General features: G+C 41.4%; 1 long non-coding RNA gene across 1 annotated transcript; it reads right to left on the reverse strand.

The window, feature by feature from the left end:
• Positions 1 to 209: 209 nt before the first annotated feature.
• On the reverse strand, positions 210 to 23886 carry LOC124264850. Its single transcript, XR_006895272.1, has 3 exons — positions 23813 to 23886; positions 566 to 634; positions 210 to 285 (listed from the first exon to the last, which is right to left on the reverse strand). It is a non-coding gene; the product is annotated as an uncharacterized LOC124264850 (long non-coding RNA).
• Positions 23887 to 25154: the final 1268 nt, after the last annotated feature.

Genomic DNA, 25154 nt, shown 5'->3' on the forward strand with positions numbered 1-25154 from the left:
GCGTCTACCCCTTAAGCCTGCCCCTCCACTCCAACCTCCTCCCCGTTAGTGAACCTACGTTGATCACAGTCACTACCCCGGAAGCCTGCCCCCTCCACTCCAACCTCCTACCCGTTAGTGAACCTACGTTCGTCACAGCGTCTGCCCCGGAAGCCTGCCCCCTCCACTCCAACCTCCTACCCGTTAGTGAACCTACGTTCGTCACAGCCTCTGCCCCGGAAGCCTGTGCAGCAGAACCGTTCTGTCTTTACAACCGTCCTCCATACAATCCTGTAGAGACAGCACCTGGAAACACGGAGACTTGATAAGTGGTCGCTTCTCTGTCAGTCACATTTATCTTGTTAAGAGTATAGATCATTAATCTTTTTTATCATAATTTGGATGACATCATAGTCTTAAAAAACATGCAACAATACTTATTTTGGGAACATTCATTTATGAAGCACATATATAACATTGTTTGCGATTCACAACACAACAGCCAAACGACCATTTACATTTGGATTCAAGTTATTTTCTTTATGACGTCAGATATACATTATGCGACCCATGACCAGAAACTTACTCCAGCCATGTTCTGAAGATACATTCACGTTCTCTCACAGACGTGCACAGAGTCCGCTGGCACCACCCTCTGTAACAGACAATATATAAGGTCATTATCAAAGGACAATATCTACACGCCCGGTGACACCACCCTCTGTAACAGACAATATATAAGGTCATTATCAAAGGACAATATCTACACGCCCGGTGACACCACCCTCTGTAACAGACAATATAGGTCATTATCAAAGGACAATATCTACACGCCCGGTGACACCACCCTCTGTAACAGACAATATATAAGGTCATTATCAAAGGACAATATCTACACGCCCGGTGACACCACCCTCTGTAACAGACAATATAGGTCATTATCAAAGGACAATATCTACATGCCCGGTGACACCACCCTCTGTAACAGACAATATATAAGGTCATTATCAAAGGACAATATCTACATGCCCGGTGACACCACCCTCTGTAACAGACAATATATAAAGGTCATTATCAAAGGACAATATCTACACGCCCGGTGACACCACCCTCTGTAACAGACAATATATAAGGTCATTATCAAAGGACAATATCTACACGCCCGGTGACACCACCCTCTGTAACAGACAATATATAAGGTCATTATCAAAGGACAATATCTACACGCCCGGTGACACCACCCTCTGTAACAGACAATATATAAGGTCATTATCAAAGGACAATATCTAAACGCCCGGTGACACCACCCTCTGTAACAGACAATATATAAGGTCATTATCAAAGGACAATATCTACACGCCCGGTGACACCACCCTCTGTAACAGACAATAAGGTCGTTATCAAAGCGCAATATCTACATACCCGGTAAGATCATTGGATTGTCTGGTCCAGACTCGATTATTTACAGACCTCCGCCATATAGCTGGAATATTGCTGTGTGTGGCGTAAAGCTAAACTCACTCACTACATGCCCGGTGCATTGCGCTTGCAAGGCAGGGTGTTGGATGCCAGTCGCGTCCCATTTGACACCGGCTGTTCCATCATTTGCGGGCTGTTCAATCAATGTTGTTCTGCTCAGTACATGTACACAAAACATTTGCACAAATTGCAATTAATACATATTTGTGTTTTACATTTATGACGGTTCATAAGTCGAATAGAACACGACTCCGAGGCTTTAGTAGCAAATGTAAACCCTTGGAGTCGGGAAAATCCCTCCGGCCTTTGGCCCTTTTATCCTTTACATAACTACCCTCATATACGTATAGTTACACTATATAACATTGTACTGGGAACGTTGAAGATACCTTACTTAGGGGACTTGGAGGGGGGTCCAGCGTGCTTGGAGGTGCCGGGTTTAAGCCCACCTGTGACAGGGTGTAAAATCCTTGGAGTCAACTTTGTGTGCAGACTCTTTCAGAGTCACAGCCCCTAGTGTACAGCACACAGCCCTGTGCACTTAAAACAACCCACGAATCCGTGCTAACACAGCAAGGTGCAGTAAAACTTGGGCAAAGTACTGGGACCATGTGTCCCAGTCCACCCAGCTGTGAATGGGAACCGCGTTGTGATGGACATACAATGCTCGAGAGAAAAACAAAGCGCCTAAGAGCAGTTGAACTGGATATCGGCGCTATACAAATGTTAGTGTTAAGTAATATAACATTGTTGTAAGAACGTTGATGGTGCCTTACGTATAGTTACATGTAACATATGTTATATTTGGGATTACACTTTCTTTGTAAAGAAAGGCACTAATCCCAAATATAACATATGTTACATTTGACCACTTTCTAAATGGCATTGTGTATTTCGTATAGTTACATGACAGTATAACATTGTTGTAAGAACGTTGATGATGCCTTACGTATAGTTACATGACAGTATAACATTGTTGTAAGAACGTTGCTGGTGCCTTACGTATAGTTACATGACAGTATAACATTGTTGTAAGAGCGTTGATGGTGCCTTACGTATAGTTACATGACAGTATAACATTGTTGTAAGAGCGTTGATGGTGCCTTACGTATAGTTACATGACTATATAACATTGTTGTAAGAACGTTGATGGTGCCTTACGTATAGTTACATGACAGTATAACATTGTTGTAAGAACGTTGCTGGTGCCTTACGTATAGTTACATGACAGTATAACATTGTTGTAAGAGCGTTGATGGTGCCTTACGTATAGTTACATGACAGTATAACATTGTTGTAAGAGCGTTGATGGTGCCTTACGTATAGTTACATGACTATATAACATTGTTGTAAGAACGTTGATGGTGCCTTACGTATAGTTACATGACTATATAACATTGTTGTAAGAACGTTGCTGGTGGCTTACCTATAGTTACATGACAGTATAACATTGTTGTAAGAACGTTGCTGGTGGCTTACCTATAGTTACATGACTGTAAAACATTGTTGTAAGAACGTTGCTGGTGCCTTACGTATAGTTACATGACAGTATAACATTGTTGTAAGAGCGTTGATGGTGCCTTACCTATAGTTACATGACTATATAACATTGTTGTAAGAACGTTGCTGGTGCCTTACGTATAGTTACATGACTATATAAAATTGTTGTAAGAACGTTGATAGTGCCTTATGTAAAGTTACATGACTATACAAAATTGTTGTAAGATCTCCGGTAACAGCGTGACATACTGCAGCCAGGCCACTCGGATCCCTCGGTTCAGGTCACGTGTCATATCCTCTGCGTTTCCTGTCTGTTCATCTGATGAGCCGAACGAGCTGCACACTTCCCTGCGTATCTTTGTAAAGTGAATTTCAGCGAAATGACTTAATGGAACGATCACATTTACCGTACTTCACCCATTAGACGCCGGCTTCTCATAGTCTAACCATCTGTTACAATATAGAGGGAGAGTTTCAAATACTGTGATGAGATGTTGATTCAATGAATTATTTAGTAGAAAGACGTTACACCCACTTACATAAAAAGTCAATTGACAAGAAACAAAAGCAAGAGTTGCAACATAGATAACAATGATAGTATAGAAAAGACCTGCGTAAAAACTAAAGCATCATTAACATAATCTGAGTAAGACAATAAGCGGGAGAGATTACTGAATTCTAAGGGATGAATTACGTAGTTAGTATTGATGTACAAAGGTATATTTCATAAATAATAATATACTGGAGATTATAAAGAAAGCGAAATTCTTCTTCTGCATTTTTATATTTACATACTTTTCAAAAACGACTGGGGCGTGAAATACCATCACGTCTATGTCGATGGTAACTTCGCCAATCCTTAATCAAGTCATTATTCGCCGTGCATCTTTTGATTTTACATTTAGCTGGTAAGGTCTATGCAGAACTATTGTTCAATCTCAAAATATACTACCCATCAAAAGTTTAGACTCACTTAAAGCATTGAAGATGAATTTCTCCACTAACTTGGGGGAACCAACTGCAAACCTTATGCAGATGAATTGCATGAGGACCATGCATCAAATTGCTGAAAAGCATGTGCAAATATCGTGCATGTGAGCAGCTGCGTTTTGGTGTAAAGTTTTGTTAAGAATTTGCCAATTTTCACTGGGTTTCATCATTTATTGAACTCATGACAATAATCTTTTCAACGTTACGAATTCGTTTTACAATACCTCAGTTCATGTGTAAACAGTACCTTAAAACAGTGTGGAATATTTTGCAAATAGTAAGTAGCTACATTTACACTAGAGAGTCTAAACTTTTGATGGGTAGTATAGATTTCTAGTGATGAACAATTACGAATATCCGAGAAAGAGATTGCGCATGACAATTTTTAACCGAGTTTCAAATTCAAACAAAAAGAACTTCTCTGTTTTTCCTACCCCCTGTGCTTCCCAAACAAAACCACATCCATATCTAAATAATATTGTCCTTCCATGACATATACGACCCACCTTGTCTAGGTTATGCAACATAAAGTGGCACTGTTTTAGATATCTGTTTTCTGGTCATTCAAGAAGTCGAAGCCAGTATTAAACCATTCACAATAAAGAATCAACAAAAACATAATGTTTTCCACATTCACCTTATACAGCCACATATGTAAGAACAATTATAACTTAAACCCAGGACATACTTGCAAAACCTTACAAACCACTTGTTGGCATCCTCATATCTCAGATGCATACTATATAATAGATTTTTCTGGACATCCACAAGTTTAAACAGAACTACGGGGATACATTTTTCAACCTGTTAACAAGACAGGGCTTTGTTTGCTTTATTCACAAGATTTTGAACTGAATTTGGCCACGGTTTGCTACTTTAAAATAACAGTCCCAAATTGTAAATGCAAGATAGCATGTTTCATCATTCCATGAAATTATATGTGCTAACATTGTTTTAAGTTTAACTTAATCATAAACTTAAGTTTACTAAACTTTCACATTCGAATCCCTTAACTCATTGGCCTAATGGTTATGGCTGTGGATTTTGTAACCCAAAAGGTTGCAGGTTCAAATCCCACTTAAATCAACTAAACCTTTTTAACTATATAATAACGTAACTGATATACATAATGTATTTAAATTAGCCTCATTTCTAAAGTACTGTCGGAAATATAAAAACTTTTAATTATAAATACTTTCAACTCTAATCATTTCTATCTTTATTGCTTCATTATCATTTACATTAAAAATGAATTCTTGGTAAACAATTTTTGATTACAGTTTAATGAAATGTTGTTCAAATGTTCAATCATCCAAATGTCTTTGTATTATTTCAATTGTAAAGTTTGTGAATGCCAAAAGTAAATAAGTTTAAAGTGCAATAATGAGCAAAGATTATGGAACTGTGTTTTGCTTACATTGTAGTTTTTTTTAACCTCATCAGAGCTCACCAGATCTCAGCAATGCTCATCAGTTGTGAAACCGTTCTCACCTGGCCTGATTTGTTGTACAAATGTTCATCAGTGTATGTCAACATTTAAAGGATGAAATGTGTCGAATTGTAACCTGACACAGATGTAATAAACTCTGATGCGAGTATCGGATCTTTTTGTTCTTGCATCTACACAAATAATCATTATATATAGGTTGAAATCTTTAACTTACTACCGTCAATAAAACAAACTTCACTTTTCCTAAGTTTTCCACCATTTCTAAAAACAAAAACTTCAGTCTTCTCAAAATTAATAGGCAGTCGCCATTTATAACACAGTAATCTGTAATGTCAGGATGTCCAGGGGTGGACCCTGAAGTTGTTTTTTACATAATAGACAGAGAGGCCACTCTGGGAACACACCATCTGTAATAGATGACTTGGACAGTTTAACACTGACTTCGATTTTTTAATACAAATCTTTGATATTTTTTTTTAATTTCAAACATACTGTCATGAATATTACTAGATAATAGAACATAATATAACAGGTCCCTGTTTACCGAATCGAAAGCCTTGCGAAAATCTACGGATAAGCAATAAAAACGATCCTTGGATTCGGATAAGTACGCCTGTACGACGCTTAGTGAAAAAACATATTGTCTACAAAATCCTTTTAACGATTATTAAGTATATAAAGCTGTGAATGTCTTTCCACAAACATTGATTAAGTCTTTGCCATAGTTATTAATCTCGCTATCTCGAGATGAGCGCAGTATATCCAACATGTCTGCAATATCTTCGGCATCACTCAGTTCTGGAATATATTCGTGATACCCAGAGATGACACAGTCTATAAGATGACCAGTTGGAGCATTAAAGTCTCTACTTATAAGAATATCTGCATCACCGTGTTGTGATTTAAGCTCTATTCCAGCTTTATCAAAATACGGCATCCCATTAAATATCACGGGTGTCACTCACCACTGAAGGATGTTTAGCATGTATGTACGCAACATAAGAGCCCTACCCGCTGACTTGTGAGTTGAACACAATACAGTCACTGTATGTCAGATATACTTCTATGATATATTCTGTTCGTACCCTGGGTATCAACACTGCTACACCAGCTCTGTTATCACATGCCCTGTGATTCAAGTCCTGTCACCTGGGAAGGAATTTTTAATTGACTATTTGTTACAGTTGCTCCATACTTCTGAGAAGCTATTAATATATATCATAGAGCAGACAGAAGTTTATAAATTTGTAACCTGTGAGTTTACTGTATAACCCAATGATATTCCAGTTAAGAAGAGATATAAGTCTTTCGGTTATCTGACTGGTCGGAGGAAGAGGAAACTCGACCACATACAACTAATCCTGCAGGACCTACACTGGCTGCCAGTGCGCTACCGGATACAGTACAAGATACTTGTACTGGTGTTCCTGTCACTGGCTGCCAGTGCGCTACCGGATACAGTACAAGATACTTGTACTGGTGTTCCTGTCACTGGCTGCCAGTGCGCTACCGGATACAGTACACGATACTTGTACTGGTGTTCCTGTCACTGGCTGCCAGTGCACTACCGGATACAGTACACGATACTTGTACTGGTGTTCCTGTCACTGGCTGCCAGTGCGCTACCGGATACAGTACAAGATACTTGTACTGGTGTTCCTGTCACTGGCTGCCAGTGCGCTACCGGATACAGTACAAGATACTTGTACTGGTGTTCCTGTCACTGGCTGCCAGTGCGCTACCGGATACAGTATAAAATACTTGTACTGGTGTTCCTGTCACTGGCTGCCAGTGCGCTACCGGATACAGTACACGATACTTGTACTGGTGTTCCTGTCACTGGCTGCCAGTGCACTACCGGATACAGTACAAGATACTTGTACTGGTGTTCCTGTCACTGGCTGCCAGTGCACTACCGGATACAGTACACGATACTTGTACTGGTGTTCCTGTCACTGGCTGCCAGTGCACTACCGGATACAGTACAAGATACTTGTACTGGTGTTCCTGTCACTGGCTGCCAGTGCACTACCGGATACAGTACACGATACTTGTACTGGTGTTCCTGTCACTGGCTGCCAGTGCGCTACCGGATACAGTACAAGATACTTGTACTGGTGTTCCTGTCACTGGCTGCCAGTGCGCTACCGGATATAGTACAAGATACTTGTACTGGTGTTCCTGTCCCTCCATAACAAAGCACCAGATTACCTCAGCAGCCTGCTGACCAGATACCACCCAACTAGGACACTGCGCTCATGTGACAAGTCTCTCCTAGTTGTACCCTCCTCCCGTACAAAAACGTTTGGCGACCGCTCCTTTGAACGTGCAGGACCCCTTCTCTGGAACAGTCTCCCACTTGACATAAGAACCGAGCAAACATTGTCCACGTTCAAATCTAAACTTAAAACGTTCTTCTTCAATATGGCATTTCAGTGACCTTTTTCAATTATCTCAGCCACTAGCGCTTTTGAGCAGCTAACGCTGGATACTAGCTCTTTACAAATGTTTGTATGTATGTATGATTGTTTGTATTAGAAGGCTGAATCGGTTTCAGGGTTCCATATCACAATTTCTCCATCATTAAACATCAGCATGTCAAACCTGAGACGGCCTCGTCTCCCACCCAGTTTCCATTATAGACTTAAGTGAGTGAGTATGGTTTTACGCCGCTTTTAGCAATATTCCAACAGATAGTGTTGAACTGTTTCAGGCGTCTTATCACTTCATCAGTCACCACTCCAGCAGATAGTGTTGAACTGTTTCAGGCGTCCTATAACTGCATCAGTCACCACTCCAGCAGATAGTGTTGAACTGTTTCAGGCGTCCTATCACTGCATCAGTCACCACTCCAGCAGATAGTGTTGAACTGTTTCAGGCGTCCCATTACTGCATCAGTCACCACTCCAGCAGATAGTGTTGAACTGTTTCAGGCGTCCTATCACTGCATCAGTCACCATTCCAGCAAATAGTGTCCGACTGTTTCAGGCGTCCCATTACTGCATCAGTCACCACTCCAGCAAATAGTGTTGAACTGTTTCAGGCGTCCTGTCACTGCATCAGTCACCACTCCAGCAGATAGTGTTGAACTGTTTCAGGCGTCCTGTCACTGCATCAGTCACCCATCCAGGAGATAGTGTTGAACTGTTTCAGGCGTCCCATTACTGCATCGGTCACCACCCCAGCAGATAGTGTTGAACTGTTTCAGGCGTCCTGTCACTGCATCAGTCACCACTCCAGCAGATAGTGTTGAACTGTTTCAGGCGTCCTGTCACTGCATCAGTCACCACTCCAGCAGATAGTGTTGAACTGTTTCAGGCGTCCCATTACTGCATCAGTCACCACTCCAGCAGATAGTGTGGAACTGTTTCAGGGGTCCTGTCACTGCATCAGTCACCACTCCAGCAGATAGTGTTGAACTGTTTCAGGCGTCCTATCACTGCATCAGTCACCCCTCCAGCAGATAGTGTCCGACTGTTTCAGGCGTCCTGTCACTGCATCAGTCACCACTCCAGCAGAGAGTGTTGAACTGTTTCAGGGGTCCGATTACTGCATCAGTCACCACTCCAGCAGATAGTGTGGAACTGTTTCAGGCGTCCTGTCACTGCATCAGTCACCACTCCAGCAGATAGTGTTGAACTGTTTCAGGCGTCCTGTCACTGCATCAGTCACCACTCCAGCAGATAGTGTTGAACTGTTTCAGGCGTCCGATTACTGCATCAGTCACCACTCCAGCAGATAGTGTGGAACTGTTTCAGGGGTCCTGTCACTGCATCAGTCACCACTCCAGCAGATAGTGTTGAACTGTTTCAGGCGTCCTATCACTGCATCAGTCACCCCTCCAGCAGATAGTGTCCGACTGTTTCAGGCGTCCTGTCACTGCATCAGTCACCACTCCAGCAGATAGTGTTGAACTGTTTCAGGGGTCCTGTCACTGCATCAGTCACCACTCCAGCAGATAGTGTTGAACTGTTTCAGGCGTCCTGTCACTGCATCAGTCACCACTCCAGGAGATAGTGTTGAACTGTTTCAGGCGTCCTATCACTGCATCAGTCACCCCTCCAGCAGATAGTGTCCGACTGTTTCAGGCGTCCTGTCACTGCATCGGTCACCACCCCAGCAGATAGTGTTGAACTGTTTCAGGCGTCCCATTACTGCATCAGTCACCACTCCAGGAGATAGTGTGGAACTGTTTCAGGTGTCCTGTCACTGCATCAGTCACCACTCCAGCAGATAGTGTTGAACTGTTTCAGGCGTCCTGTCACTGCATCAGTCACCCATCCAGGAGATAGTGTTGAACTGTTTCAGGCGTCCCATTACTGCATCAGTCACCACTCCAGCAGATAGTGTGGAACTGTTTCAGGTGTCCTGTCACTGCATCAGTCACCACTCCAGCAGATAGTGTTGAACTGTTTCAGGCGTCCCATTACTGCATCAGTCACCACTCCAGCAGATAGTGTTGAACTGTTTCAGGCGTCCTGTTACTGCATCAGTCACCACTCCAGAAAATAGTGTTGAACTGTTTCAGGCGTCCTGTCACTGCATCAGTCACCACTCCAGCAAATAGTGTTGAACTGTTTCAGGCGTCCTGTCACTGCATTAGTCACCCATCCAGGAGATAGTGTTGAACTGTTTCAGGCGTCCTGTCACTGCATCAGTCACAACGCGGTGATGCTCCTTTATCAACAACACTTGTGTGGGCATTTAGGACTCAGTGACCACAACGAAGTCACGCCTTTTACAACTGCGAATTTTACAATTTTGTGATGCTGAAGGACATGTCTGGACATGTCTTCCAGTAGATTATGTCATTGAATGGAGACCGATATCACACTGGCACCTTCAAAATCTTTTTGGAAAGGCCAGAATTCAAAATTATCAACGTCATCCTTTAGCAATCCTGACAGATTATTTGCTGTGTCATTAGCATGTAAACCCACATGAGCTGGTTCCTATAAAATATAACATGAGATATATACTATTCCAAAAAAGAAACGCATAGCCCAGAAATCTGTTGCGAAAATGTTGTATTTTCAAACTTGTATAACTCGTCCACAAATAGAGTTTAGTACATGAAATTTTACATCAGTTTAGAAGTCTTTGCAACCCAGCGGATAATTCTAGTTCACGGAGATGTAGAGCGTGATGGCGACGACGTAGTACGGACCCGACGTCGGGTCTTCTGGCACTCAGTGCAATCTCTCTCAACCTGTTCCGTACAGTTTGACCGGATATCCTCCAAAGTCCAAGCACTCTGGCTGCTGTGCTCTCACCCGTGGCAGTACGATCGCGCAAATGTAGTACCCGGATGTACTGATCTTGGGCTGCAGTGGTGACTTGAGCTCGGCCTGTGCGGAGACGGTCATTTTATGTGTAATACCTGTTTGGTTGTGACGAGCTGCAAGCCGTGATATCGTGCTCAGACTAAAGTACTGTCGGAAATGCTAGAAAAATGCTTTTTAGCCTTAATATCTTTAGAAAGGTGATAAATGTATTATGTTGTCAATATATCAACTCACCTATAGTGTATCTAATTTTTATTTCAATTGATTTAACATTCCCATGCATTTAAAGGGCAGTTTACAGGAGAAAATTTGGTACCAAAACAACAACTTAGGATTTTTCAGAGTTCAACAACAGAAATCTGAAATAGTCTTTACATTTATGCTAATAATACAGGTCGTGTAAAAATATAAATTAACGTTTTTCTTAAACAAACAAAATGTTGAATGTTTGTGTTACTTTACTTAATTATCGTTTCTTTATTGAAGAAATATTAATATCAATGTTAAGTCTTGATAAATAAGTTTCCCGTCATGTATGCACAGCTTTATCACAGCGTCCACTATGGCCTGTACAACCCCAATATGTAAAATCAAGACAATATGTAAAAACTAAAAAGTAACGCAATATGTAAAACATTAACGCCAAATGTAAAACATGTCTTTAACGCAAAATGTAAACACCTAACGCAAAATGTGAACACAATTTTTAACGCAATTTGTAAAAGATTAACGGAATCTGTAAAATGCAGCTTTATTGTTGTCTATAAGACTTGGCGACTGAAATTCATTTTTTTAGAAACTTTACTTTATTGTTTTTCAAAATAACTAAGCTATTGCAATATTTCTGTCAAACATAACCTCATTTCTAACTTACTTAATATCTGATCTTTGGGGTCATTTAACATTAAAGTAAAGCCAATAATCATGTACATGTATAGCGATGCTTGATATCAGAATCTTTATTTGACAGTATCCAAGGAAATTATTTTATTCTTCATAGTATTTTTACATAAATGGTCATAAGGGTTGTATTCATTATGTCCTATTCAAGGAGGTTTTACCTTTTGGACATTTTTTTATCCCACAACGCGCATGTAGCGCAATGTTGGGGATGTATAAATTACCATACGTCCGTCCGTCTGTCCGTCCAAACCACTGGTTTGCGCTATATCTCAAGAAGTAGTTTATCAATTTTTAATGATATTGTCTTTGAGTTAGAAATGGTACATCCATCTTGCAGTTTTAGGTATAATGGACATGCATGATGCATCGCAGTGATTCCTGTATTTCCAATCCAATCATATCTGATTTCCTCCAATCAAGTCACAGGTAATATTGCTGCCAATGATATCGAGTAATACCAGAGACAATTGAGACTGGATCTCGATGTTGATCGCTCAAATTTAATGAAATAAAGTTATTGTATTTGATACAATTTAAGTAATATGGAATATTGATGAAAATGGGTTAAACAAACTGAACCCATCAACAATGACGTAGTATCAAACATTAGTACAAATGGAACCAGTTATTCTATTGTTTATCTAAATGGAGACATCTTAGTGTAATTAACGTCTTCAATATCTGAAAAAATGCTGAAATGATGTTTAACCTTATTAACTCATTCACTCACTCACGGGACACATGATGTTCACCAGGTTCTCTCGGTTGTATCAGGAATCTTATGATAGACGTCAGAATCTTTGATGTAAACGGAACAGTGACACAAGTTCTCACCAAAGAGATAATACCCGTACAGAGTCCACTGATATATCTGGGTTAGTGAGACAGAAAGTGGTCCAGAACAATGGGGCAGTGAGAGAGAAAGGGGTCCAGAGCAGAGGGACAGTGAGAGAGAAAGGTGTCCAGAGCAGAGGGACAGTGAGAGAGAAAGTTGTCCAGAGCAGAGGGACAGTGAGAGAGAAAGGTGTCCAGAGCAGAGGGACAGTGAGAGAGAAAGGTGTCCAGAGCAGAGGGACAGTGAGAGAGAAAGTTGTCCAGAGCAGAGGGACAGTGAGAGAGAAAGGGTCCAGAGCAGAGGGACAGTGAGAGAGAAAGTGGTCCAGAGCAGAGGGACAGTGAGAGAGAAAGTGGTCCAGAGCAGAGGGACAGTGAGAGAGAAAGGGGTCCAGAGCAGAGGGACAGTGAGAGAGAAAGGGGTCCAGAGCAGAGGGACAGTGAGAGAGAAAGGGTCAGAGCAGAGGGACAGTGAGAGAGAAAGGGTCCAGAGCAGAGGGACAGTGAGAGAGAAAGTTGTCCAGAGCAGAGGGACAGTGAGAGAGAAAGTGGTCCAGAACAATGGGGCAGTGAGAGAGAAAGGTGTCCAGAGCAGAGGGACAGTGAGAGAGAAAGTGGTCCAGAGCAGAGGGACAGTGAGAGAGAAAGTGGTCCAGAGCAGAGGGACAGTGAGAGAGAAAGTGGTCCAGAACAATGGGGCAGTGAGAGAGAAAGTGGTCCAGAGCAGAGGGACAGTGAGAGAGAAAGTGGTCCAGAGCAGAGGGACAGTGAGAGAGAAAGGGGTCCAGAGCAGAGGGACAGTGAGAGAGAAAGTGGTCCAGAGCAGAGGGACAGTGAGAGAAAGTTGTCCAGAGCAGAGGGACAGTGAGAGAGAAAGTTGTCCAGAGCAGAGGGACAGTGAGAGAGAAAGTTGTCCAGAGCAGAGGGACAGTGAGAGAGAAAGTGGTCCAGAGCAGAGGGACAGTGAGAGAGAAAGTGGTCCAGAGCAGAGGGACAGTGAGAGAGAAAGTTGTCCAGAGCAGAGGGACAGTGAGAGAGAAAGTTGTACAGAGCAGAGGGACAGTGAGAGAGAAAGTTGTCCAGAGCAGAGGGACAGTGAGAGAGAAAGTTGTCCAGAGCAGAGGGACAGTGAGAGAAAGTTGTCCAGAGCAGAGGGACAGTGAGAGAGAAAGTTGTCCAGAGCAGAGGGACAGTGAGAGAGAAAGTGGTCCAGAGCAATGGGACAGTGAGAGAGAAAGTTGTCCAGGGAGCAGAGGGACAGTGAGCAGAGGGAGAAAGTGGTCCAGAGCAGTGGGACAGTGAGAGAGAAAGTGGTCCAGAGCAGAGGGACAGTGAGAGAGAAAGTGGTCCAGAGCAGAGGGACAGTGAGAGAGAAAGTGGTCCAGAACAATGGGACAGTGAGAGAGATAGTGGTCCAGAGCAGAGGGACAGTGAGAGAGAAAGTAGTGGTCCAGAGAGCAGAGGGACAGTGAGAGAGAAAGTTGTCCAGAGCAGAGGGACAGTGAGAGAGAAAGTGGTCCAGAGCAGAGGGACAGTGAGAGAGAAAGTTGTCCAGAGCAGAGGGACAGTGAGAGAGAAAGTGGTCCAGAGCAGAGGGACAGTGAGAGAGAAAGTTGGTCCAGAACAGAGGGACAGTGAGAGAGAAAGTGGTCCAGAGCAGAGGGACAGTGAGAGAAAGTGGTCAGAACAGAGGACAGTGAGAGAAAAGGGTCAGAGCAGAGGGACAGTGAGAGAGAAAGTGGTCCAGAGCAGAGGGACAGTGAGAGAGAAAGTGGTCCAGAGCAGAGGGACAGTGAGAGAGAAAGTGGTCCAGAGCAGAGGGAGAGTGAGAGAGCAGAGGGACAGTGAGAGAGAGTGGTCCAGAGCAGAATGAGACAGAGAGAGAGAAAGTGGTCCAGAGCAGAGGGACAGTGAGAGAGAAAGGGGTCCAGAGCAGAGGGGCAGTGAGAGAGAAAGTGGTCCAGAGCAGAGGGACAGTGAGAGAGAAAGTGGTCCAGAACAATGGGACAGTGAGAGAGAAAGTGGTCCAGAGCAGAGGGACAGTGAGAGAGAAAGTGGTCCAGAGCAATGGGACAGTGAGAGAGAAAGTGGTCCAGAGCAGAGGGACAGTGAGAGAGAAAGTGGTCCAGAGCAGAGGGACAGTGAGAGAGAAAGTGGTCCAGAGCAGAGGGACAGTGAGAGAGAGAAAGTGGTCCAGAGCAATGGGACAGTGAGAGAGAAAGTGGTCCAGAACAATGGGGACAGTGAGAGAGAAAGAGAGAAGAGTGGTCCAGAGCAATGGGACAGTGAGAGAGAAAGTGGTCCAGAACAATGGACAGTGAGAGAGAAAGTGGTCCAGAGCAGAGGGACAGTGAGAGAGAAAGTGGTCCAGAACAATGGGACAGTGAGAGAGAAAGTGGTCCAGAACAATGGGACAGTGAGAGAGAAAGTGGTCCAGAACAATGGGACAGTGAGAGAGAAAGGTGTCCAGAGCAGAGGGACAGTGAGAGAGAAAGTGGTCCAGAGCAAAGGGACAGTGAGAGAGAAAGATAGTGGTCCAGAGCAGAGGGACAGTGAGAGAGAAAGTGGTCCAGAGCAATGGGACAGTGAGAGAGAAAGTGGTCCAGAGCAGATGGAGAGCAGAGGGACAGTGAGAGAGAAAGTGGTCCAGAGCAGAGGGACAGTGAGAGAGAAAGTGGTCCAGAACAATGGGACAGTGAGAGAGAAAGTGGTCCAGAGCAGAGGGACAGTGAGAGAAAGTGGTCCAGAACAGTGGGACAGAGAGAGAGAAGTGGTCCAGAGCAGAGACAGTGAGAGAGAAAGTGGTCCAGAGCAGAGGGACAGTGAGAGAGAAAGGGTCCAGAGCAGAGGGACAGTGAGAGAGAAAGTGGTCCAGAGCAGAGGGACAGTGAGAGAGAAAGTGGTCCAGAGCAGAGGGACAGTGAGAGAGAGAAGGTGGTCAGAGCAGAGGGGAGAGAGAGAAAGGTCCCAGAGCAGAGGGACAGTGAGAGAGAAGGTGTCCAGAACAATGAGAGAAAGGCAGTGAGAGAGAAAGGGGTCCAGAGCAGAGGGACAGTGAGAGAGAAAGGTGTCCAGAGCAGAGGGACAGTGAGAGAGAAGGTGGTCCAGAGCAGAGGGACAGTGAGACAGAAAGTGATATCTTGTTTTTTTGCAAATACAATCAATTTTGCCAAATTTGTGATAAATGGATTTCGTTTGCCCCTAATATTCAAACCTAAAACTGGATTGTACATATTGCGTTATTTTTTTACATATTAAGTTAAAAATTGTTTTTACACTTTGCGTTAGGTGTTGTACTTATTGCGTTGAAGACATCTTTTACATATTGCGTTAATTTTTTACATATTGCGGGTTTTTTTACGTTTTGCGTTAAGGTTTTACATATTGCGTTAGTTTTTACATATTGTCTTGATTTTACATAGCCAACTATTTGCAGACGATTGTTGCAAAGGTTTATACGTTTTTTGTGCTTGAAATGGTTTATTACAGAACTTGTAGAGCTATTGGTATGTTTCGCCAACAAGTTTACAATATTGTAAACAAATCAGACAAGACAGGACAGGGACCGTCTCAAAAGCAAAACCGGGACGTAAAACCATCCTTGACAACTTTGACAGGGGAGTACTTAGACGGGCGGTGTACAAACTTTATGAGAAGAAGAATATATATATTCTAAAGAAGCTGCACCAGTGACTTCGTGAAATCTTTGGCCAATGTTCACAACTAGATTAAACTGACCAAATTACATCCATATTTTTGCAATGAAATATACTGTTGACATGCAAAACATTTATTAAAACGTTGCACATTTCTACAATCAATCGATAAGATAACACAAGTGATAGGATTCTTTCCAATGTACAGTAATTCGTATGTTTATTTCACAACAAACACACATACACAAATGATCCCTTACATAACCAATACGTATACTATTCGTACACATATTCAACATTTTGAAGAACACATCTATTGAGATTACCCCTCGCCCGAGCGTGTGCTCAGGTGTCAATTTCACCTGTCGATACCGTGCATGCTGATGACGTAACACAGGCAGTTAATGTTTGTATCAAATAACGTCCCCCTACCCCTTAATTTTCTAAGTTTTTGGTATTTTCATCAGTTAAAACGCATTTTCGGGCATGTCTCAAAATTTATTCCCTTGGTCTACATTAGGTAGATGTTTCTTAAAGTGATATTTGTTATTTAAGTAACTGTAATACCTCTGAATTTTAAATATAAGTCAAAAAGCATTTTTCTGGCATTTCCGACAGTACTTTAACATTCAGACGCCTGGCAACAGAAGATTGATAATCTCCAGCGTGTATTCTTTCAATGGCGATGTTCCGTGTCGCAGCGTCAAGACGTGGGGTAGTGATGTCACCTTGAAACTCCTTCAAAACGAATGCCGATTTCCGAAAGTAATCTGGATTTGTATACAGTGCATGCTCTTTGATGCACAACTTCAACTGGAAGGTGATTTCTGCTGCGTTGTGGAGATACCTTTTTAATCCTTGTAAGAAATCTCATCAAAATCAGCATTTTCAGGTCAAGTCGACTTTTTACTTGTACAAATGTGTAAAATCATGTTATCAACACTTTTTTTTACATATTTTGACGGTTTCCATGCCTCAAAGGCAGTAGACCTATTGTAATCCATGAAATTTGCATGTGTACGATATTCATTTTCAAACAAATAAACGGCTAGAAAACAATAACAACTGTGTCATGCAAGATCAAAATTAATGGTCTACAGTGATTTATCGAACTTCCTGAAAACCGTCCAAATCAAGAATGACACCCCATGCACGTGTACGGGGGCTACTGCGTTGTGCACGTGCATCCCATGCGTTGTGTTTAGGGATGGCGACAAAGAGAAATGGTGGTGCTTTCATAAGATGTCTGTCTTTGAAAGTTTGTTAACGCTTATACTTCCTATCCATTATGAATCTTCACGTTCCCCTGCTTTTGTAAGAGTATGTTTCTCAAACTATACATTCGTGTAACCATTCTGCCATGCATCTGGGGGAATTTCAGAATGAATACACTGAAAAACATTTGAATGATCTAAAAAAGGTCTGACTAAAATATCCCCAAAGACATTAAATATAAGCCCAATGTTAAAGATAAAAGTGGATTAGTTATATATAGATGTTTAAATATTATTGTTTTGAAACTTGTAGCGATTCATATTTATCTTTCCTAAAAATGTCGGAAAGCGCACGTACAATCACAAAAACAAGCCTTGAAGTACGTCAGACTCAATGGGGACCATGAGAGCCGCTAAGTAACCAATCGCTCGTGGGTGTATATGAATCTCTCGCCGACTTTACTAGCTATATTCAACACTTCACATTAGGCAACACAATTTTGTTAGCTACTAGTATGCACTTTCTATATACTGATATATTTTTTCGTGATTTTTTAAACAATCACGTCATGCCATACACGATTTAGTACCCGGGATTATTTAATCAAAGTACCGAAATCACTACGCGTGTTCTGATTGGTTTGTTGCACATATCATGCATCCCCATGGGTGGACGAGTCCACTTGGAAGCTACGGAAAGGGACGAGTGGTGACGAAAAGAGTTCCAAGTCTGCAGCGTTTCTAGTTGCATGGTTCGATCTCGGAAAACACGATGCTTTCTCAAACTTTTGCGATTTTCCTCACACACCAAAAAAAATGTATCCATGTTGAAATTGCTTGAAACGCCAACCTAAGCCACACTAAGGTTGGCTCGGACAAACCATAAATATTACAAGAAAATAAGACTACCTTCGCGTAAGATATATTCGTGCATCAGGACGTCAACCTTAGCAACACAACAACAGAAACGTAAGGAGATAAGGTAAATCTTAGCGCTAAGGTTGTTCTGTACACCAGGCACCCGGGCCACTAATACATGGTTGATGAACGAGTAACGTCGAGGCTTCGTAGTACATGTAGTCTGTCGCTGTTTATACACCGACAGATCGTCGTGCGAGTGAACGCATACATATCAAGTAAACAAGGAACTTGAAGGTACGGGTCTCACGGGATACTTCAAATATGGCAAATTAGTTACTGAACCGGATACACGTCGTACAACCCGAAATCAACCCGATGAATCCACTACAACCCGAAGAACGCTGACAGCACGGCGCCCTAGCTCTCGCACCACGCCAGAACGGAATTCTCAGCCATAGGGGTGTGGCCAAGGCTCGGGTGTCAGTAACCAGGAAACTTATAACAGCGATACTAGTGAAAATGATAACGTTGATGACTTTAGCCTTTGTAATGGCAACACATTTACGTCTGTCAATGAGGGGGTAAACTTGCGCATTCTATCATGGAATGTAAACGGACTCATGGGTAAATATCAAGACCCAAACTTTGCTAGCTATATAAGTTCATTTGACATTGTGTGTCTAACAGAAACCTTCCTTAGTACAACACCACAGCATTGGTTTGCGGACTTCGATATATGTTTTGCACCTGCTGTTAAACTGGCAAAATATGGTCGCTTATGCGGTGGTGTATGCGTAGGTATAAAGAAGAAGTTCAGTGAGCATTTCCAGATACTCACGATGGGGGTGGACAACTTTATTTGTATAAAGATTGGCCAAAATGTTTTTGGTTTTACCAAGGATATTATACTTATCTGCGTATATATCCCTCCCACGGGATCAAATTATTATCACACAGTTAACTTCTCTTGTGCACTCGATAAGCTTGAGGAATTCCTATTTGAAAATATTTCTTCCTTCAGTAATTGTGCAATTCTTCTTTGTGGCGATATGAATGCTAGAACTGCAAGTCAGAACAATCCGTGTTCACCTGAGGCTGAAAACGAGGCTGACGATATTATTGGTTCTTCCTTTATTGATGGGGATAATGATCCTGTCAGCGAGAGGAAATCCAGCGATAGTGTGATAAACGCTTTTGGTCGAAAATTGTTAAATATATGCTACACGTATGGATTGTTCATTGTTAATGGCAGACTACCTGGCGATGCTAAAGGTGAATTTACGTTCATAAGTGCACAAGGAAGTAGTGTAAATGACTATTTTATCTCTTCAGCTGAGTTTTTCGACATAATAGCTATGTTAAATGTGGGTCAACGTCTTGAATCTGACCACCAGCCCTTGGAGCTTTTTTGTTACTCTCCTAATTCGCTGTCAGATAAACAACCTGGCATTACACTTAATCTCGCGGAAACTTACAGGTGGAACAGTGCTTTATCAGTTCACTTTATAGCTTGCCCAACAGGCAAAGCTAATGCCTTTTTTCACAGTTTAACTGAATATATAGATACTAATCTATATATGAATCTAAATCTTAGGAAATTTAGACTTACACGAAACGACTACAACAGAAAGACTTTTTGTACTTTGAGAAATAAATATAAAGAATCATGTCGAAAATATAAGAGCAAAACAAGACATCTCCGATTGAATAAACTTAGCACTTTCACTCAAATTTCTGGTAAATTTTGGCGGGAGATTGTGGTTTGTAAGATAACAACTGACCAGTGGTTGTTACACTTCCGTTCTGTCTTTTCACATTTTCATGAAGAATATGAATGTAATGATACAGCTAGCTTGCAGGAATCTAAGGTTTGTTTGAAGACCAGTGGTTATACAGAACTTGATGCTGAAATCCTTGATTCAATAATAGCCGAAACCGAAATTGTCGATGCCATAGGAAATCTTAAAAACGGAAAATCACTTGGTCCGGACAAGATTTTAGTGGAGATGTTAAAAGCTTCCCAAGACATTATATTGCCATTTTTACATAAATCTTTTAACTATGTCTTTAAGACTGGATAGTTTCCAAGAACCTGGGCACAGTCTATCATAGTACCTCTACATAAGAAGGGTGACACCAATAACCCTGACAATTACAGAGGCATATCTCTGACGAGTAGTATTGGTAAATTGTTTACATCTATCCTCAACAAAAGATTAAACATGTGGGCTAATATTAGAGATAAAATTCCTGAAATACAAGCTGGCTTTAGGAAAGGTTATTCCACATCTCACCATATTTTTACATTGTATGCAATTGTGCAAAAGTACTTACTAAGAAGAAAACGTAAATTATATGTAGCATTTATTGACTTCAGGAAAGCATTTGACTCTGTAAATCGACAGAAATTGTGGGCTTGTCTAAAGCGGGCGGGATTAGATTGGAAAATGCTATTTATGTTACGAGGTATTTATGCCAGCGTAAAGGCTTGTGTGCGTAGCAATGGGGAATTCACTGACTATTTTGTGTGCCCACTGGGTGTGAAGCAAGGATGTTTGTTAAGCCCTTTTCTCTTTTCCTTCCTCATTAGCGAATTGGAAAATGAAATAATTCATAAAGGCAAACATGGTGTACAACTATATCCCGATATTTTGGAGATTTTAATGCTACTGTTTGCTGACGACGTGATATTAGTATCGGACTCAGTGGTAGGTTTACAGAACCAATTAGACATTCTGGAGAACTACTCGAAAGAATGGAAATTAGATGTTAATCTTGATAAGTCAAATATTGTTGTATTTAGAAGGGGTGGACTAATCGCTAATGGCGAAAAAATGGTCTTATAACGGCATTCCAATGGAAATAGTTTCTGAATACAAATATCTTGGAATACTTTGTAATTATACATTGAATATGGGTAAAACTGCTATTGCCTTATCAGCAAAAGCAAAAAAGGCTCTGGTGTATCTGCTTTCATCACTATATCCATTAGCCCCAATAACACCAAAGATGTTTTTTAAACTTTTCGATGTACAGATACAACCAATGCTTTTGTATGGGGCGGAGATATGAGGTTTCCAGACTTTTGAACCGATTGAAAAGATACATCTATTGGCATGTATGAAGTTCCTTAATGTTAAGATTACAACACCAAACTATATGGTATATGGAGAATGTGGAAGATACCCACTTTATATAAACTCTCACCTTCGCTGCATAAAATACTGGTTCAAAATACTAAAAATGCATGAACAGCGTCTACCAAGAAAGTCATATAACATGCTACTTAATTTAGATAATATTGGTTATGTAACATGGGCATCAAATATAAAATATCTGTTATTTTCGTATGGATTTGGATATGTGTGGATTTACCAAGGTGTCGGTAACGAGTGGCTGTTTATTAATGAATTTCGCCAAAGAGCCGTGGATATGTTTCGCCAGAATTGGATGAATACCCTTAATCTAAGTTCAAGATGTGATGTATATAGATCCTTTAAAACATTGATCGAACCTGAGACATATCTATCAAACATTACAAGCAAGAAACTTAGAAATACAGTTATTAGATTTAGACTTTGCTTGACAGATATAATGATCAATACTGGCCGCAACAAGTCACTCGCCAAACATCTCAGATTTTGCCCTGTCTGTATGGCGGATATCGAAGACGAACATCATATGTTATTTATATGTGACGCTTATGCCGATTTAAGAAAGGAGTACATTCCACAAAAATATCTGGGTCACCCTACAAGGGAAACACTTATAAGAATTTTATCATCAAAAGACGAATCTGTCCTTGTAAAATTAGCCCTGTTTTTAACACATTCACTGTCTTTAAGGAAGAGTCTAATTTCTCCTGTCAACTAATCTAACAATGTTATGATGCTTTCCACTGTTTGCAATGTCCATACCTTGCCTGTCATTACAATACTATGTATACGGGCCAGAGGCCTTATGTACAATAAACCATCTTGATCTTGAAGTAAACGATTGAAATAACAAGTCTTCCTTTATTTCGATAGAAATGACAATCTACCATATATGGTGCATTTTCTGGAAAGTTTTGAAAATGTAATATTTCTTTTCTTACAAACGAATGGTAGAACATTTTACAAATGACTGCTTTAATACGCTTATTTTAAGCTAATTACGTTTGATAATCGTTACCTATATCTCTGCATTGTGCTGATGTGCTGTTAGCGTTTCATTGACAACTGCAGTGCAAGGACAGTTGTAAACTCTCACCATCTGTTTATGTAGCTCACTGTGTATGGCATAAAGAACATGTCTTAAAGTCGTTACATTTTCAAATGCTAAGTTCAAAGAACACAGCCCACGTAATTCGATTGTCTTTTTTAAAAATGTCGCTTTTTATATTCAACAGGCATATTCATACAAATTCATATTCAACAAAATTGCCAGGAATTACGTTTAACGATTTAGGTATCGTTTCGGGAGATAGCCGTATAATCACATCCCTGCTGAGTGCAGCCAAACTTCCACTAACCAAAGACCCTTCACCCACAGAGTTTACTCCTTCTCCAAGGATTCATGTAAGTTAATATATATTATGGTTCTGAGTTCGATCACTGAGTATCTCTGCCCTGGCAAAACATCGAAAATAATTTTATGATGTTTGCTATATTTTTTTTAAATTTAGCAATAGCTGAGAAAACACGACAATGCGGCAACGCGACATTTTAATAAAATTGTCGCATTGTCACTTTGTCGCATTGTCACATTATCGCATTGTCACATTGTCGCATTGTCATATTGTCGCATTGTCGCATTGTCACGCTTTGTTGAAATACTTAGTATAGCATGTATTATGACGTACTGACTACAATCGCGACAACGCGACATATTTTGACCTTGAAAGTTGTCGTTATGTCACATTGTCACGCTTTGGATGAATAAGAAAATAATATCTAAAGCGCGACGTTTCGACGATGCGACAAATGACCAAAATGTCGCATTGTCATACTGTCACATTGTCGCGCTTTGGTTAATTTTGACACTTTTGTGTTGTTTTTTATGAGGGCGACAACGTAACAATGCGACAACGCGATAATGTCCCTCTAGGATTCCTAAGGCAACAAAAGTATTTAATCTTTGTGTGATTGGCGGATTCCATATGTTCCTGCAAGTCAGGGCATACATACACTTTAGCTAACACTTTGTATCATCACTGATGTTCAGTGAGTCATTCATAAACAATTTAGCCTATTATGCTTATTGGAATCTGTTTGCGTGGAAAGTTGAGACTGGTTATTTTCTAGACTTGACAATCTGTGTTTATGTTATTTACACTTCTTCTCTGTTCTTCTGATGAATCGAATAGAACGTGATGGGGCAAATAATCCAGACATTTTCTCCGAGGATATCACAAGGTTATCAGTATGATCCGTGCGCTACAGTGAATTATCAATTAGATAGCCGAGAGGTGTACCCGTTCCCCTTCACGCCCGATTCCCTACATCGGTGTCCCCAGCCATTGCGAGGCTTCTTGATAAAAAAAGCGCCAGACCAAAATATTCATTTACTCCAGGTGCACTGACACCGGTTAATGTGGAAAATACTACACACCAAACATGACAACTCCTCTGGATGACCTACTACAACAGAGCTAGAGATGGAAGTTACATCTGAACTTACCCATAAGCTGTGCTTGCAAGGGCTGCAGCCACGAAGGCGATTGCTAGCCGGCGTTGTGTGTCGGTCATGACGCAGGCGAGGACACCGAGGAGAGGGGCGCTGTACGGCAGGCTTTATAACCCCACGCATGCTACACAAGGAACTAGTATTATTGAAAAGCGGCATCAGTCACAAGCTACATGACTGGATGTTAGTTGTACACTATGGTATATTTGTCCCAAAGTAGATGCATTGTTAATTAACGCTTCTGATAGCCTCGACTTCTTGGAGTGGCATTTTAAAGGTTTGGAAGTATCATGCTGACAAATGTATGGCCAACAACGTATTGTATTTTGTCAGCGTGACGCTACGATTGAGCCCAGCGTGACGCTACGATTGAACCTCGTGTAGCGCTGTCTCAGCGAGGAGGAGGTGGTGTGTGTGTGTGTGTGTGTGTGTGTGTGTGTGTGTGTGTGTGTGTGTGTGTGTGTGTGTGTGTGTGTGTGTGTGTGTGTGTGTGTGTGTGTGTGTGTGTGTGTGTGTGTGTGTGTGTGTGTGTGTGTGTGTGTGTGTGTGTGTGTGTGTGTGTGTGTGTGTGTGTGTGTGTGTGATATTATACTGAGTGTAGCAAAACAAATAACATAATTGCCTAGGCAGTAGGTTGATAAAGCAAATGAATTTACAGTGGCATAAGGGGCGGAAACCAGATATTTTTAGACGTTTAAAAGCACAGGAACATCTGCTTGACAAATCTACAAGAGGAAATCGAACACCCGAAGAAAGTGTTTGTGGAAGTAAACCACTATCCAGCCCAAATAGTCAGCAGAACCAAGCTGCAATTCTTCCTTCCTCAGAAAGATCTAAACCAGATCCAGCCCCCATCAAGATACCCATTCCTTACATTGGTAAACCAACAGACCAAATCAGCAGGCAGGCATAGATTCTCCCTTCCCTGCATCCTCCAACCTCAACAACCTACTCATGATAAGGGAAGAAAAACACCAACCGACAACAACAACCCGAAGTGTGTTAACGTCTTTGTGTGGCATTTAGAAGTCGAACAAGGATATACAACTTCTTTACTGTGTGGAACGGACGCCTTTACTTATCGAACTTTATAAGCTATATATGTTAACAGACATATTTTTTATACTGTGAGATTTGGCTGCAACTGATCGTGAATTACATATGTTATCTCACCTACGCGTAACTTAATGCTGTCCGTAACATGTTATATTTGGGATTACACTTTCTTAGGCATGGCGTATTAAATGCAGTCCGTACAAGCATATTTGGGAAAAAAGTACATACAATATAGAAAGCACGACGACGAAGTACAAGAGTAACATATATTGATTTTGAG

The sequence above is a fragment of the Haliotis rubra genome, unplaced genomic scaffold (assembly GCF_003918875.1).
Source record: "Haliotis rubra isolate DU_JTF1 unplaced genomic scaffold, ASM391887v1 Scf948, whole genome shotgun sequence".
NCBI lineage: Eukaryota > Metazoa > Mollusca > Gastropoda > Lepetellida > Haliotidae > Haliotis > Haliotis rubra.